Here is a 15,753-nt window from a genome sequence, read left to right on the forward strand (position 1 = left end):
CTTGAAAACCGTGCATCCATTTGCAAAACTGTTACAGGGGGAGTTGTGTAGGGACGATGGAAACATGCCCAAGAAATTTCAGCCAATTCCGGTGCACGGTTTCCAAGAAATCAGCCTCCATCACCTTCATCCATTTTTACATTTTCTCCATATTCGTGCATCTGTTTCAAAACTCATTTCATGGGGAGATGCACATGGGTGATAGTAGCCTACCCAAGCAGTTTCAGCTGATTCTGATGCACGATTTCCGAGAAATTGATCTCTGTAATATTCATCCATTTTCTATTTTTCTCGAAATCTATACATCCATTGATCGCAATTTTGCTATGGGAGGTGCATAATGATTATAGGAACATGCTCAGCAAGTTTCAGATCGATCCAGTCTATCGTTCGGGAGAAATGGCGAAAACAAGTTTCTATCCTGTGAAAATTCAACATCAGCAGCTTGAGGGTGTAGATCTGAATGTGAAGCCAGCTCCTGCAGTGTGGATCCGACCAGAGGATACCTGCACAAGAAAGAAGCCATGAATCAGCAGCCAAGCCATCATGAAACCACCGAAACAAATGCATGCAGCAGAAAAAAAGCACCTCACAGCAACCATTTGACTTCCAGGTATGTGACTAAAACTTGTTCCTCTATTGCATGAATCTAATTGAAGAACTGCATGAACGAATGGAATGGTGGGATTAAGCCATGAATCTAGCAAGGTTAACCCGACATTGCCTTCTCTAGCACTCAGCCAGAAGTCATGCAGTACACGTGGACAGTCGACTCACGTGAAAATTAAAACAACCGGGAGTGTTGGCCGTTTAAACCTCAGTGCAATTGATGGCAGTGATTACAGGGGGAAAACATACAGTTAATGAACAACACTACCATCTGCATGTGGCCACGTACACCTAGCCACTTCACTCCCTCACCAAAAATCACGCAGCAATTATAAAAATGCTCGGCTGACTCTCACCACCCTCTGTTCAACTGCGGTCACAACTGGAGCACGCATCCACCACGTCCAGATCAGTTAACCAGTGGTCCTCTGCAAGATTCCTGCCTGATTTCTCGAGATTTCTACCGTTTTTTAAAAAAAAAATCCCACCTATCGAGCTCTACAGGAAGTGCAATTTTGTTCTACAGGAAGTCTTCTACAGAAAACGCAGAAAACACCCATGCAGAAAGAAAACCTAGGATTTTCGGCGAATTTCAAGCTCCAAACGAGGTAGGATCGGGGAAACTTCGTTGTGCATGATTTTTTGGTGCAAAATGGTGAATTGAACATGGAATTAAATTTAAAAAATGAGAGGAAAAGTCTGCCTACACATTGAAAAAGGTGAAAAGTCTGCTTGCATATTTTCTGAGTTCTACACAGTTCTTTTTTCCCTCTGCATTCGAAGTCTGGCTTCTTCTTTCTCACCTTCTTCTGAAAAGAGAGATGCAACCATAGGAACTAAGCCTGTGTGAAAGAATGAATTTTCAAGACTGTCCACTTTCTAGAAGAAAAAAACTATGTTATTTGTTCTCTGATCTGTCAAAAGAATTGATTTCTTTTCAAAAACTAAGAAGCAAATTCAAGTTGGAAAAGTTTGAAGAGAGGAAAAATTGGAAGTTGTTGTTGTGAAAAACATGAAAATTCTAGGAGCAATAACAAGTTTACAAGAGGGGCAATGAGCTATCTTTTTAGAAGAAAACACGGGTTTTTGCAAAATTTCTGGCTTCAAGAGAAGAAGAAAACAAACAATTTTATTTGTTGCATGTTTATGCAAAAGAAGCGATGCAATTCTAGGAAAGAATCAAGCCTGAAGTATGAGGGAGCACAATCATTCAAGCAGAGGGGAAAAAAAAGGAAGAACAGAAAAGAAAAAGACTACAGCAGAGAAGGCAGAAGCTAAACAAGATGAGAAGAAAGCCAAAATAGAGCGTGAGGAAGCAAGCTAACAGAGGCAGAGAAGACAAAAGAAGAGGGAAAAAAAGGAGGAAGAGCCACATCCAGCCAAGTAGACCAAAACAATTAAAACAGTTTCTACAGGAAGCATGAAAACCGTTTCTACAGGAAGCCAGAAAACAGTCAGCACAGGACTTTCTACAGGAAGTCTAGAAACAGAGGAACAAAAAGGGAAAATCGCCTGAGATTTTAGCCAGGGAGGCAGCAGCTGTGTTGGCCACCCTAAGCACATTCCCAAAGTAGAAAGGGAAGTGAAAGAGGGAGCCTTCCCTATATATTAAGGCAAGAAGGAGCATGAGGATAAAGACAGCAGACCCCAGCCACCATCAAAAGAACCAATCACGATTGTATACACCCTAGCTACACAAAAGGAGAGGTCTCCCTCCAAGGCATCCATCACCTATGAATGGGGAAGCCCGAAGACATCCACCTAGAGAGAAAGAATGAAAATGTTCGACACAAAGGCCTCTCTACAGGATGCTGAGACAATTCTATAGGAAGTTGAGAATTCTCTAGGAAAAGGAGCACAGGCAGTGGGAAGAAGCAGAGAGAAAAGCATGGTTTCATGACCGAGAAGAGGACATCACTTCAGAAGCTTGGCATGACAGGGAGGCCACCAAGGCCATCAAAGATGAGGAGATAGATTGGTTGCTCAGAGGATGAGCAACACTTTCAGTAGGGGGTGATGATGAGCCCCAAAAATGGATAATTATATGGGCTCATTCAACCTCCTAATTCGACTTAATCCACCATTCTCATTAGTTTATTGCATGTTTTTTATTATATTTATGCTAATAGAGTGAATTGGGTTAGTCATTATGCCAACAAGTCTAATGGGTGCTTTGTGCAGATTTTTAGTCAATTTTGAGACAAAATCAAAGGTTTTAATGAGCACTTGGCAGCCAAATTCGTGGAAGAACAAGGGAGAGGATTTGTAGGAAGGTGTCCCCTTCATTTATGGGCCCTTACCTTGAATTCTCCACCATCAACTCAGAGTTCAAGGACAACCAAATCAATTATCACAAGGGCAGTCGAGCAAGTGCTAGTAAAAGTGTTGTTAAGTACAAGTTTTGGCAGCCGAGTTCCTAAAGTTTAGGAGGGTTGTTGGGGTCCTCAATTTGTATAAATAAGAGGGATTAGGGCCTCATTTCAGTTAGTCACTTTGTAGGCAGAAGTTAGCTAGTTTGTAGTTCGATTTTAGTCATTTTTTAGGCAGTAGATTAGCTCTGCATTTCAGCACATTTTCAAGTTTTCCTTGTGGACAGTTTTTGGAATGTAACATTTCTTTTGATCAATAAAGATGAATCCAGCTTTTGCACCAGCTCTAATCTCTCTTAGGAGGCTGTAGCTCTTGGGGTTGGGCCCATCTCAAGTGCCCAGTACCTCCTTTGTTTACCTTTATGTGTTTTTGCTGCATTCTTAGAATAAAATCTGCTATTTAGATTTAAATCTTGCTTTGTTATTTAGATTTCTTTTGATGATTAAAAAGGATTTTTATGTTCAGATTTAGTTGGTAGGTTAATAACAGGGAATATATTCAGAAAAAGGCCATCAAGCACCTCTGATTTCACCTCTCCCTCAGTGGGATCAGGAGCTGGGATCAAGGTGACCTTGCTGCCCACAAAAACACTGACTTTTCTTTGCCATGCAATCACTAGTGTTTGATTTTCACTTGTAGAAGTTGGTTACATGTTTAGATTTTTTGTTAGAAAATTATATATTACAGAGCAATGGAACACATAAAATATTGCAGAAATATAAACACATAGAACGCATAAAACAAGAGAGACACAGATATACATGGTTCACCCAGTTTGGGCTACGTCCACCCCGAACAACTAGTCCTTCCTTTCTATTATCCAGCAAAATGAAGAGACACAACCTACATCAAATCCGTTGTAATATCCTCTGTTTTCTCTCACAGTCTCACCTCTCAGTTTCTTGCTCACAGGATACACATCTGTATCTCAGCCTCCAATACAATGCCCTCATACAAAGAGAGGGGTTGCCTTCTAGGGAAAAAAACCCTAAACTAAACAAAAGTTCTACCATCAGATCATCTGCCTAATGAACGGCCCAGATTGACTAGAAATTACTATACTTTTACAAGGCAATTTTACATTTGTTTTTAGCTTCGGGGGTGTTGGCCCCGAGCCCCTACCGAGGGACCGCTGGCCCCCGGACCCCCGCGGGGGGGACAAGTCCCCCCCACACCCCCCCGCGTGGAGGGGTGTACAAACTTCCTGGGGTATACATCCGGCTGAAACAAAGACCTCTGAACAGTCATGCTCCACAAACAACATTTTTGCTTGCTTAGTTGCATAAGTTAGTATACATGGTTTCATTGCAGTTCAAACTTCTGTTCATTCTCTTTACTGTTAGCTAGATCAGATTAGGTCAACGTAACTAGTTCTTGATTTTCCAAGTCTTCATTTGTCTAATTCGAAAGATAACTTGCAGAGTGCCCGTAATACCTCTCCATCTACCTGTACTCCATCAATCCCATCTACTCCATCCTCCAACTTGGATTCTTTCCTCACGTTTGCCATTTGCTCACTTTGCCCTAATTCCCATACTTTTGTGCAACATTGCTCCACTCCTCCTTGAACAAATCCAACCATCCTTGCCACTCCTCAGCTCCATTCCCCAAGTCCTGGACCTCCTCACACTCCTATCTCACCTCCATACCCACTCCTTCATCTTTCTTCCTCCATCCATCCTCAAAAATCCCATTTCTGAACATCCTGTAGAAAATCACAGAATATCCTATAGAAAATCACAGAAATCCTGTAGAACCCCCGCAAACTTCCTGTAGAAGCTCACGAATGAGGTTTCTTGATAGCCAAACTATGTGAAAATCTTTGGAAGGGTGTTAGGGACCCCTTAGGCCCTCTCTGAACCTTCCCGACCTCATCCAAGAATTTCCTCTCGCCAATCCACCTTTGCATAGTCAAAACAGTCAAATTGCATGCATGATAATTCTGGCAACTTATTCAAAAATACAAAAATATGTTTTTTTTTTCAGATGTTACTGTAGAAGTAGCTTAGATACATGTATTTACCTTCCTATAAGTCAATGGCATCTCTTTCAGTAGCTTGCATCCTCTTTCTTGCATTGGTAAGGATAGCTAGTAAAATTAGGGTTTGCTAGGGCTTACATTTCCTTTCAGATTTCCAGTTTCTTTCTGCAAGTAGATCAGCCTTCTTTAAGTTAGCTTTCCTCCATCAGTTAAAAAGCTTCTTCTCAAAGCTCATAGAAGTTGGCTTAAGCTCCTAGCGGACTTGTGCCAGCTGACCAAGTGACAGCTGCGGCAAGAGCTAGTACTTGTGCATATAGCACCGTCGCTTCCAAGTTTGTTACGAACTACCGGGTTGATAAAAGTAAAAAAGAGAGTCCCAGGAGTTGCAACATTATTGCTGCAATACTAGGGTCCACCACATGGGAAGACACCATCTGATTACCAACCAATGATGTAAGTTGTTAACAGATGCGAGAGAAATCTCCAATAATGATAATGATCCTCAAGGTATTGCAATACATTCTGCATGGTGTGAATGGGTGATTTGATGTCGAACACCATACAAAGTCTTTCGGTCGAAGGCCATTGATGTATGCCTATCGCCAGAAGCGAGAAAAATGCCATTCATGTATGCAAGCTTCAAGGTATTGAATGGGTGTTTCTAAGTCAATTTCTTGGATAATGAGTTGATGTTGACAAGAAGTGACTCGTCACAGGAGGGCCTTGATGTATCCTACATCAATGACACAAAACGAGTGTAGTGATTTTAGAGATGGAATTTTACTGATGACACAACGTTCAGGGATGGTGGTCATGAAAATGAAGGCTTATGGTATTGCAAAAGATGAATTTTGACTGGATGACTTCTCTTGAACATGTCGGAAACACTAAAGTGAATTGGTAGCATTAACCCAAAACAAAATCATGGATGGTATGATAGACCATTGGTGTGATAACCATCAAGCTAATAACCCAACCCAAATAGTCACGATGATGGAGCGAAGTGTCATGTTCAAGAGCGACCTGCTACCATAAAGTGGTTTTCCCCTTTTCCCATTTGCCCCAGTCATTCCTGACCAGTACCTACTTATTCTTATCATTCTTGAGGAGGATAACATATGCTTGTTGTATAATTTCATCCTTTGGGTGAATCCATTACTATTTGATGTTTTAATGAGTCTAGCGAAGGTGAAACTCAGTCTTGTCTAGATGGACAAGTTTGTTGCTATTTGATGTTTTAATGAGTTTAGTGACAAAGATAACTCGGTCCTTTTCATGTTTAGAGAGTTTGAAAAGAGACAAAAAGAAAACTCCACAAGTTATTTTTCATAAATTAATCTCTCAAGCCTAAAAAAGCGTAAAATAATACAAGAGAGCTTTCAATTCCAATCCGTTAATGAGCTGGAAAGCACAAGCACTCGTCAATCTTTTCATATTTAGAGAGTTTGAAAATAGCTTAAAGAGGACTTCAAGGGGGTTCCTTTTTCATTTTTAACAGAGCTCGAAAAAGAGATAAAAGTGTGCTCTATGGTCAAAGGTACAACTTACAATCGAGCACGTTGAATTCTGTAAATCAGTTGCAAAACCTGCTCAAGGCATCACCAAATGGATTAAAAATATCTATTTCATAGGCAAAAATAGGTAAGTACTAATGTTTAATCGATTAATGAACATGAAATAAACATAAAACAAGTTTTTACCATGACATTTTACCATTTGGAACTTACCATTCAGTTTTGTGCTCTGAGCTTAGTTTTTACCTTGATCTTCACCAGTTGATTGCGAAAGATTCTATGGACAATTTCTCGAGCCGTCTGGACCAGGTAGGAGCTAAACCTCTCTACTTTCTTTTCAAGTCATTCTTTTGTCATTTCATGCAAATTTTAGGGTTTTTTGGGGCCCCTAGGGTTTCATTTTTTTGCCCTGGGATTAGCGCAGGTTTTCACATCGAAAATTGCATTGAAGAGCACCCAAATAGAAGGTTGCATGCTCTGCAGCACACTATCTCTGTGTCTAGGCTACGCTGGGCGCATTTCCCAAGTTTATTTTAGTTGTTTGCTCCAAAATTTGCCCTATTTTTCGCATGGAAAAGATCCTAATTTAGCTTATGATTGTGTTTCAGGATTTCATCGGATTAGGATGTCGATTACATGGTGAGAAAGAGAGCATGAATAACAAGATATGATCACCCTAAACAATCCGGGTACAGTTGAGGCCCTCAAAAACTGCGGGTTACTCAAATACTTTAAGTTGTCTGGAATGAGGCAACAAATAGAACTACTATAATTCCTTGTTCGTGCATGGGATCCGAAAGATCAAAATTTTTGCATTAGGGACAATATGGTCCCTATTACCATTGAGAATATCTACTTTCTTACCAGACTGTCGAGGCAAGGTGCCCCCATCTCACTTTTTGGATTTGCCCATGGAGGTGAATCAGTGAGAGATTATTTCAGACAGTTTTGTCGGCCAGGTACACAACCTAGCAAGGATGGGAAAATAAATATCAGGGATGTAGGTGATTTGCCTTTAAGAACGATCCTCTTCACAATTTCAAAATTGTTTGGCAGTCTGACACTCCATCTGGCGAACATATCTTATATGCAGTATGCACTAGAGTGTTTAGAACGAAAATTTTTCAACTGGTGCGAGGCTGTGCTTTCTTTGCTGAAAGAACAACTAACTAAGGTAAAAAGCGGTAAGACGAAGTGTTTCTACTATGGTTTGATCTTAATTGCTTTTTCCTTAGAGAAAATTCCATTGATGCAACCACAACATGTATCACTGGGTGTGGCAGGTCCTAGAGATCCATGTATGCAGATGTGGGTTGAATTGATGGCTCGACACATAGGTCAGTCAACAATCATTTTCTCCCTTGCATTTTTTAGTTGGTTTGAGTGACAACATGTTATCGAGAAGCATCCATACCCAGGGATGGATTATTGTGGAGATCCAAATTTGATTCTACCAGTTGGAGCATATTGGGGTGCTATGGGTAAGTTGCTTGACCAAAGTGTTTTTCTATTTTTCAAGTTTCTACATGTTTTTTTTATGTTTTTTAATGTTTCCAAGACTAAACTAAAAATACTATTATGCATACAGATGTTGGTAGTGCTTGACCTACGGTATGCCAACAGGTTGCAGGTGGGCCAATGCAAAGAAACATCGGGAGAGCAGTTCTCCAGGACTTGGATTTGGTCGAAACCTTAGCAGAGTTGCAGGATCATATAGAGGGATTAACCCTTGGTATTTGAGATATCCGGATTGAGGAATTACCTATGAGGTTGCAGTGCCACACGATTGATGTTCCTAACCATTGGGCGAGACTTTTGCACATGATAGCACAGGCTATGACCTATTACCATGAGCACCACTAGATCTACTTAGGATGTTTTGTATGCATTTTTGAGTCTTCAAGTTAGATGACCAAATGTGTCTTGGGCACAAATTTTGTAAAAACTTTTTAAAACACTTGTGTATTTTACTTTCAGAGTTTTCTATGGTTATATGCAATCCTATTCAAATGATGATGTGAATTGAAAATACTACTTTTACATGTGCCACAAATGTCTATTTAACACATAATTTTCTAGAGAGTTAGTTAATGTGTTAAGATTTATGGAAATATGTTGATATTGGATGTGTTCAAAATATCTTTCCAAAATACAAACTCTAAGGAATGTACGAAAAATTGCTGGATTTTAGACAGTATAAATGTTTGTTAGTTGTAGTACAATGAGTTGCGAGTCCAGCCTAATGATGATTTAGCGAATGCCAAGTGAAATGGCATCAGAGAGTATTTCAATCAACGCAGTATACTCAGTGATATTGTTTTTCGATCGACTAATACAAATCCCTTGGAAACTCACTAACTCGCCACTTGGAGCGAAAATAGCCCATGCCGCAGAAGACAAATACTGCATACTATGGCTAGCACCGTCGGGGTAACCAACAAAAGGTTTCGAAGACTCCAACATCTACAACAAATGTAAAGAATATTACTAACTAGATAAAAATATCTAAAAGAAACACACACTCATGCAATGAAAGCATATATATAGTGAGTTTTACTACACTTAATCAAGCATAGTAATGTTTTAGGTACAAATCGTTTTGGGGCTACGACAATGGAATCCCATCATAATCTAATAACTCGTAGGCACCTTTTGCCAGAACATGCTTGATAACATAAGGACCCATCCACATTGGTTCGAATTTTCTTGCTCCAAGTTTATCATCTTCCTAATCGTAAAGCAAGACCAGGTCTCCTTCTGAGAATATATGAGGCTTGAAATTTCTATCATATTGTGCCTTAATACATTTCTTACGTTCTTCATTAGCCAATGCAACATCACAACGGGTTTTATCCAGATAGATTAATTCCAAGAAACGTGCTTCTTCTTTAAAAGTGTCCAGTAACAGGTCAATCACAAGTTTTAGCGATGAAATTTCACATTGTATCGGTAAGATTACTTCCAAACCATAAACCAATTGAAAGGGTGTGAATCTAGTTGCATTTCTTACCAAGGTTCGATATGACCACAAAGAAAAGTATAGGATTAAGTGCCATTTTCTTTTATGAACCCCTATCTTTGCAACATCCGCTTCAGGACTTTGTTGATGGCCTCAACTTGTCCATTTGCTTGTAGGTAATATGGGGTAGAACTATCATGTGACAGTCCCAACTTAGCAGTCAATTCAACCATCATGTGATTACGAAAATGCGACCCATGATCTGTAACTATGTCTTATGGTACACCAAACTGGGCAACCACATGGTTAAAAAAGAAAAGAGCAGCCGTTTCTCCTTTGTTGTTCAATGTTGGCATCGCCTTGACCCATTTTGTAAAATAATAACGACGACTATAATATACCCACGCTCCCCGGCCGAGGTGGGGTTACATGTCATAAAGTCAATGCCCCATTTGGCGAATGGGACAACAACAATGACTAGATGCAGTGGTGCAGGTGGTAATCTGGTTTTTCGGTCATATATCTGGCATGCATGACAACTTCTGATAACAATAATACAATATTTAAATATAGTTGGCCAGAAGTAACCAGCACAGAGAATTATCTGTGCGGTTGCATATCCTGATAAGTGTCCACCACAGGCACCAGAATGGCAATCATTCAATGCTTTCTCGGCTTCCTCATGCGTGAGGCACCTCTGTAAAATTGTATCGATACCACGATGGTAAAGTGTGTCACCAATGATTAGATAATCTTTGGCTTGGTAACAAATACGTCGTTGTTGTGAGCGAGAGGTATCTTGCCAAAAAGTTTGGGTCTGGAGATAGATCAGTATATCTCCATACCATGCATCAGATGATGAAATTAGAAACAGAGACTCATCCAATATTGATGGTTCAGATGTTGAATCAATGGAGGTCGAGGGAAGGTCACATAGTAACTCAGCGAAAACTAGAGATTTCTTTGATTTGGACTTGATGAATTCCAAATCAAACTCCTGTAAAATAACTATCCATTTTGAGTATTTCCCCCCCAACAATTGACGTGAAAAAATGTATGTCATAGGGTTGCAATCTGAAATGACAGTTGTTTTTCGTAATAGGATATAATGGTGAAATATTTGAATATCTTGCACAGCTACCAAAGCTAGTTTTTCGACATAAGAGTACTTACTTTCTGTGTCGTTGAGATTATGGCTCAAGTAATAAATCAGATGTTCAATCCCGTTTTCTTCCTAGACTAAAACCATGCCAATGGTTGTATCTGCAATGGCGAGATATAGGTAATAGTCATTTTGGTAATTTGGAGAATACATTAATGAAGCTCTAATCAAGGTATCTTTAATAGCGTCAAAGGAAGCTTGTGCGACCTGATCCCAATGAAAGGGTATCTCCTTTTTCAAAGGATGTGTAAAACCTTTAGCCATCTCAGCGTAATTAGGAACAAACCTCCTCAGAAAGTTTTCTTTCCCTTGGAGTCTCTGTAACTGTAAAATATTTGAAGGTGGAGGCAAATTCAAAATTGCTTCAACCTTTAATGGATCGAGTTGAATCCCTTCTCTCGACACTACAAATCCAAGCAATCGATCAGAACCAACGCAAAACACACACTTGTGAAGATTGAGTTGTATCTTGTAGTGTCGGCACCATAAAAATATTGCTCTCAAATGTTGTGGGTGATCAGTCCACTTTCATGAATGAGCAAGTAAATCGTTAAAGTAAGGTTGAACAATGTGCTTGATGTCATGGAAGGCATAATTCATTGCCCTCTAAAAAGTGGCTCCAGCATTCTTCAAACGAAATGGGAATTTTCTATAGGCGAATGTGCCCCATCGACAAATAAAAGTTGTTTTCGGTTGGTCCTATAGGCATATATTGATTTGATTGTAGCCAGAAAAACCATCCATAAATGAAAATATTTTGCATTTGGCACATTCGTCAATAATTTGGTCGATAAAGGGAGTAGGATAATTGTCTTTTGGACGTTCCTGATTTACATCCCTATAATCGACACACACTCGTATAGTTCCTTGTTTCTTCATGACGAGAAAAATATTGGAAACCCAGTCAGTAAGAGGAACAGGGTAAATGAAACCATCCCGCAAAAGTTTTTCAAATTTTGCTTTAATTGCAGTGACTTTCTTTGGATGAACAAGTCGAAGCCACTGTCAAACTAGCTTGACATCATGGTACATTTTTATTTCGTGTTCAACAATACTTGAGTCACTGACTGACATCTCCTCGTAAGACTGTGCAAAGATATCTCTAAATTCACGAAAGAGAGTACGGTTATTATCAAGTTCCAATGGAGAACAAGATATTCCGACATGAATATTCTCTACAATATTAGGCGTGGTAGAAATATTAATATAAATTGTTTCTTCAATATTTGACAGGTTTTGCTCAGGTTCTATTGTGTCTATGAAAACTTAATTTGATAGGAAATCAACGTCTGACGGGTGATATAGTTCATTTGAATATTTTTTTATGTTATCTGGAAGATGGGAACGATGATGATAATCTTCCCAAGGTTCTTCTCCTATCATCGTTGATTGTATGATTCCTTCATCCGTAGAATGTATACGTGAAAAGGGATCTGAAGAAGTAACATATTCTAACGAACGATCTACCCATACAATTGTTGAGTGCGGATTTGGGTTTGCCACACAAGCCCGAAAAATTGATTGCTATGATGATTCAATGGGGCTTAACAGCATCACCTCAATATTACTATCAACTTCAACCTTGTTGGTAATCCTACTTAAATCAGATGAGGTGGAGGAAATCATATTACAAGTCTCTATTCTTGCCACTTCCGCCAAATCAGATGGTGACGGTAGGGTGAACATACCCATTAAGGAAGGATCTTTAAAGAGACCTACTCCAACACTTTGAAGTGACATCGGGGGTCCGTGTACCAATGGGATGCTTCCCGTAGCCTATGAACTATTGGTAAAGAAGGCTAGCTAATCAATGACTGTGATTCCACCCTTAAAAGAGAATGAATAGTATGAAAGTACGTGGAGACCACAACAGCCACAACATATACCCATGGCCCTCCCAGTAAAATGTTGTAATCGAGGGGTCTGTCAACTACCTCAACTTCAACAGTAATTGTTTTTTCCCCTAGTTTGATTTTCAGGTTACTCAAAATCTCACAAGAAGTATATGTTCTTCCATCTAAAGCTTTCAATGTGGTTAGTGATCGTGACAACAATGGTGAACCAAGTGTTTTATATCAGCTCATTGACATAATGCAAGTGGATGCCCCCTCATCAATAATAGTTCGGTGAACATTTTTATTGAGAGAAATTACTTGAATTAGGAAGGCTAACTGCGCCAGTAACTATGGTGTATATCTTGCATGGTTAGAAACCACAACATTAGAATCCATAGGATCTACCCCACCTATTGCTGACAGTAAAGCCTGATTTTGGGAGGGACAATTTTGTAACGCCTCAAGTGTCGACATAACAGAAGGTGATTGAGCAAGATCTTCCACTATGTTATAATTCTAAGATGCTCGAGCCCAAGGGTTAAATGTTGATTTATGCACAACTCCCTTTGGTGGTTTTATTGTCAATTTTGGTACAATAGCTGGAACATTTTCAGATGAAGTTGAAGTCAAAGGATGAGGTTGATCAGTGGCCTAATTATTCAATGATGGCGATGGATTTCTATAATCTTTGTTTCTCGTTGACACCAAAACTTTGTTTTGTGGCTTTGTGATGGATAACATGAGTATTTACGATGTGGAAGCATGGTCTGTTGCAACCAAATGAGTCTCCGGGTTTGGAAACAGATCAGTCAACACTGATGATGTGTTTGAAGTCTTTAAAAGTTTAGAGACCTTGGAGCGGTGTGGACAATCTCTTGTAAAATTCTCATCATTACATATTAGACATGGATAACGAGTTTTCCTTGCCAAAGCAGAAGAATCAAATTATTTCACTAGAGGGGAATTATCTTGTTTCTTGTTTTTCCCCTTTTTCTTGCTTCCTGGTTGCTTTGGATTTTTGCCTTTGTCAGATGACATGGAATTAATTTTAGAAGCAAGAGTATTTTCTGATGCATTGATAGTTTGATTGGAAACGGAAAGGGTTTAACTAGATGGTATTCTCGCCATTTGCATGCTAGAAGAACTGATCACACCATTGCCAGCATGAGAGTCCTTACTCGATTGTGGAGGAGGAGGAACAGTGAAAGCTGGTCGGGGTGCATTGGGAATTTTATCATAAAGCATGCTGAATTGTGTGTAAACCAAATCCAAGTATTGGGCATCTACAATTACTTTCTCCTCTATGACAAATCCACCTTTTGCCACATCCTCGGTGATTGATGGCAACAAGGATTTTATGAACCACTCAACTAACAGCTTATCAGGAACAAATGTCTTAACCATTCATCCACAGTGCTGCCACTCATGAATATGATCTGATATATGGGTAGTATTCGTCTGTTTAAAGTTGGTTAGGAGTTTCGTTCCAGTCTCGTATCTGATGGGTAACTGGAAGTGGATCAAAAATTTAGTGGCTAAAGTGGTGAAATTGTCGAAAGAAGCTCTTGGTAAGTCAATGCACCATTTACCTACAGGACTGGTAAGTGTTCTTTGGAAAATATGAATTCTAACCCAATCATCATTTAAGGAGTTTGATGAACACCACAAATGAAAGGTCATAACATGATTTGATGGGTTTTCTCCAGGATTTCCGTTAAATTTTGGAATGTCAGATGGTAACTTATGTAGAATTATTGGCCGCCAAGGTGAATATAAGATTAGATCATTAGTGAGCCGATTTAAATCTGGTAATTCTAAAGTTGCCACAAATGGAAATGGTCGATTCAAGTCAGGTTGAGCATACCCAAGATATGATGGAATTGCTTGAGCAATAGTGTTATGAAACCAGCTCACAAAAAGATAGAAAAGAGAGATCCACGCCTTAGAATTCAGCCTCTTCGAGGGGGCAACCTCCTTTACATTACATAAATGAACAATTCTTGGATGATACAAATGAAAATACCTCCTTTCTATATATAGGAGTCTAAGTGGCCCCAATACAATCAAAGCCTACATAACAATAATATTGTAGGGCACAACAATAACAATAATGGGCTTCTATGTGGCACAATAGTAACAATATGGGCACTACATGGGTACATCAATATAATAAGTGGGTTGTACTAATAATAATAAGGGGTTACACTAATAGTATAGGGGCCTAACATGCCCCTCTCCTTCAAAAAGTGTTGTCCTCAACGCTTGAGTAGTTCTTGATGCTTCTGTATAAAATTCTTGTCCTCCCATGTGGAATCTTCAGCAGGTAAGTTCTTCCACTTGATGAGATACTCTGAAATTGATTGATTTCGTAGCTGTCGGGTTCTTGTCTCTGTGACTACTCCAGGTTCCAATATGATTTTTCCTTCCTCTTCAATTTCTGGCAATATTGTTTGCATTGGAATCTTTTGCAACTTTTGAATAAGTGGCCATACTTCTTTGTCCTTCTTCCATTCATCCCTTGCTTCGTTTATCCAATCTGGTTGGATAATAGAAATAGCACAAAACAATGCTTCCACATCCTCATCCTTGAAGAGTCTTCCCATTCGGTAAGGTCGCCATTTGTTAAGTGCATGTAGTATTGCCCACATTTCCTTCTCATAAATAGTTTTATTTATATGTAGTAGCAAAAATACCCAATCACCTACATCAAAACATTTTTCACTATGATGTTGATCTACTTGTTGTTTCATTTGATTTTGCACCAAAGTGGCGTTATCCTTTAAAGGTTGGAGAACTTGTTGTTGATGCTTGATGTGATCTTTCACTGCTTGAACCTTTTTCTTCTTGATATGTCCTTCTATCTTTAGAGTTTGAGAAGTGGTAAGTTCTTCCAATCCTTTACAAGATATGGTCGGATTCATTTCTTGATGCTCGATGTGATCTTTCACTTCTTGAACATTTGTCTTCTTGATATGTCTTTCTAGCTTGATAGTTTGAGGAGTGGTAATTCTGACCAATGAATTACAAGATATGGTTGGATTCATTTCTTCTTTCTTGAATTGATCTTTCACTTCTTTCACCTTTTTCTTCTTGATATGTCCTTCTATCTTGAGAGTTTGAGGAGTGGTCTTTCTTGCTAATAGTTTACAAGATATGGTCTGATTCTTTTCTTCTTTCTCTAGGGTTGAGTCTTGGCATATATCCTCTTCTTTTGATGTTTCTTGATCATTTTCTTCCTCCTCTTCATACTCTATGTAAAATAATTTCTTCTCGGCACACTTATGACCTTTAGTGCATTTGCTATCACAATTGTAACAAAGCCC

Source organism: Pinus tabuliformis, chromosome 9 (genome assembly GCF_031772625.1).
Source record: "Pinus tabuliformis cultivar Carrire ecotype Pingquan chromosome 9, CPIR1, whole genome shotgun sequence".
Taxonomy (NCBI): Eukaryota; Viridiplantae; Streptophyta; class Pinopsida; order Pinales; family Pinaceae; genus Pinus; species Pinus tabuliformis.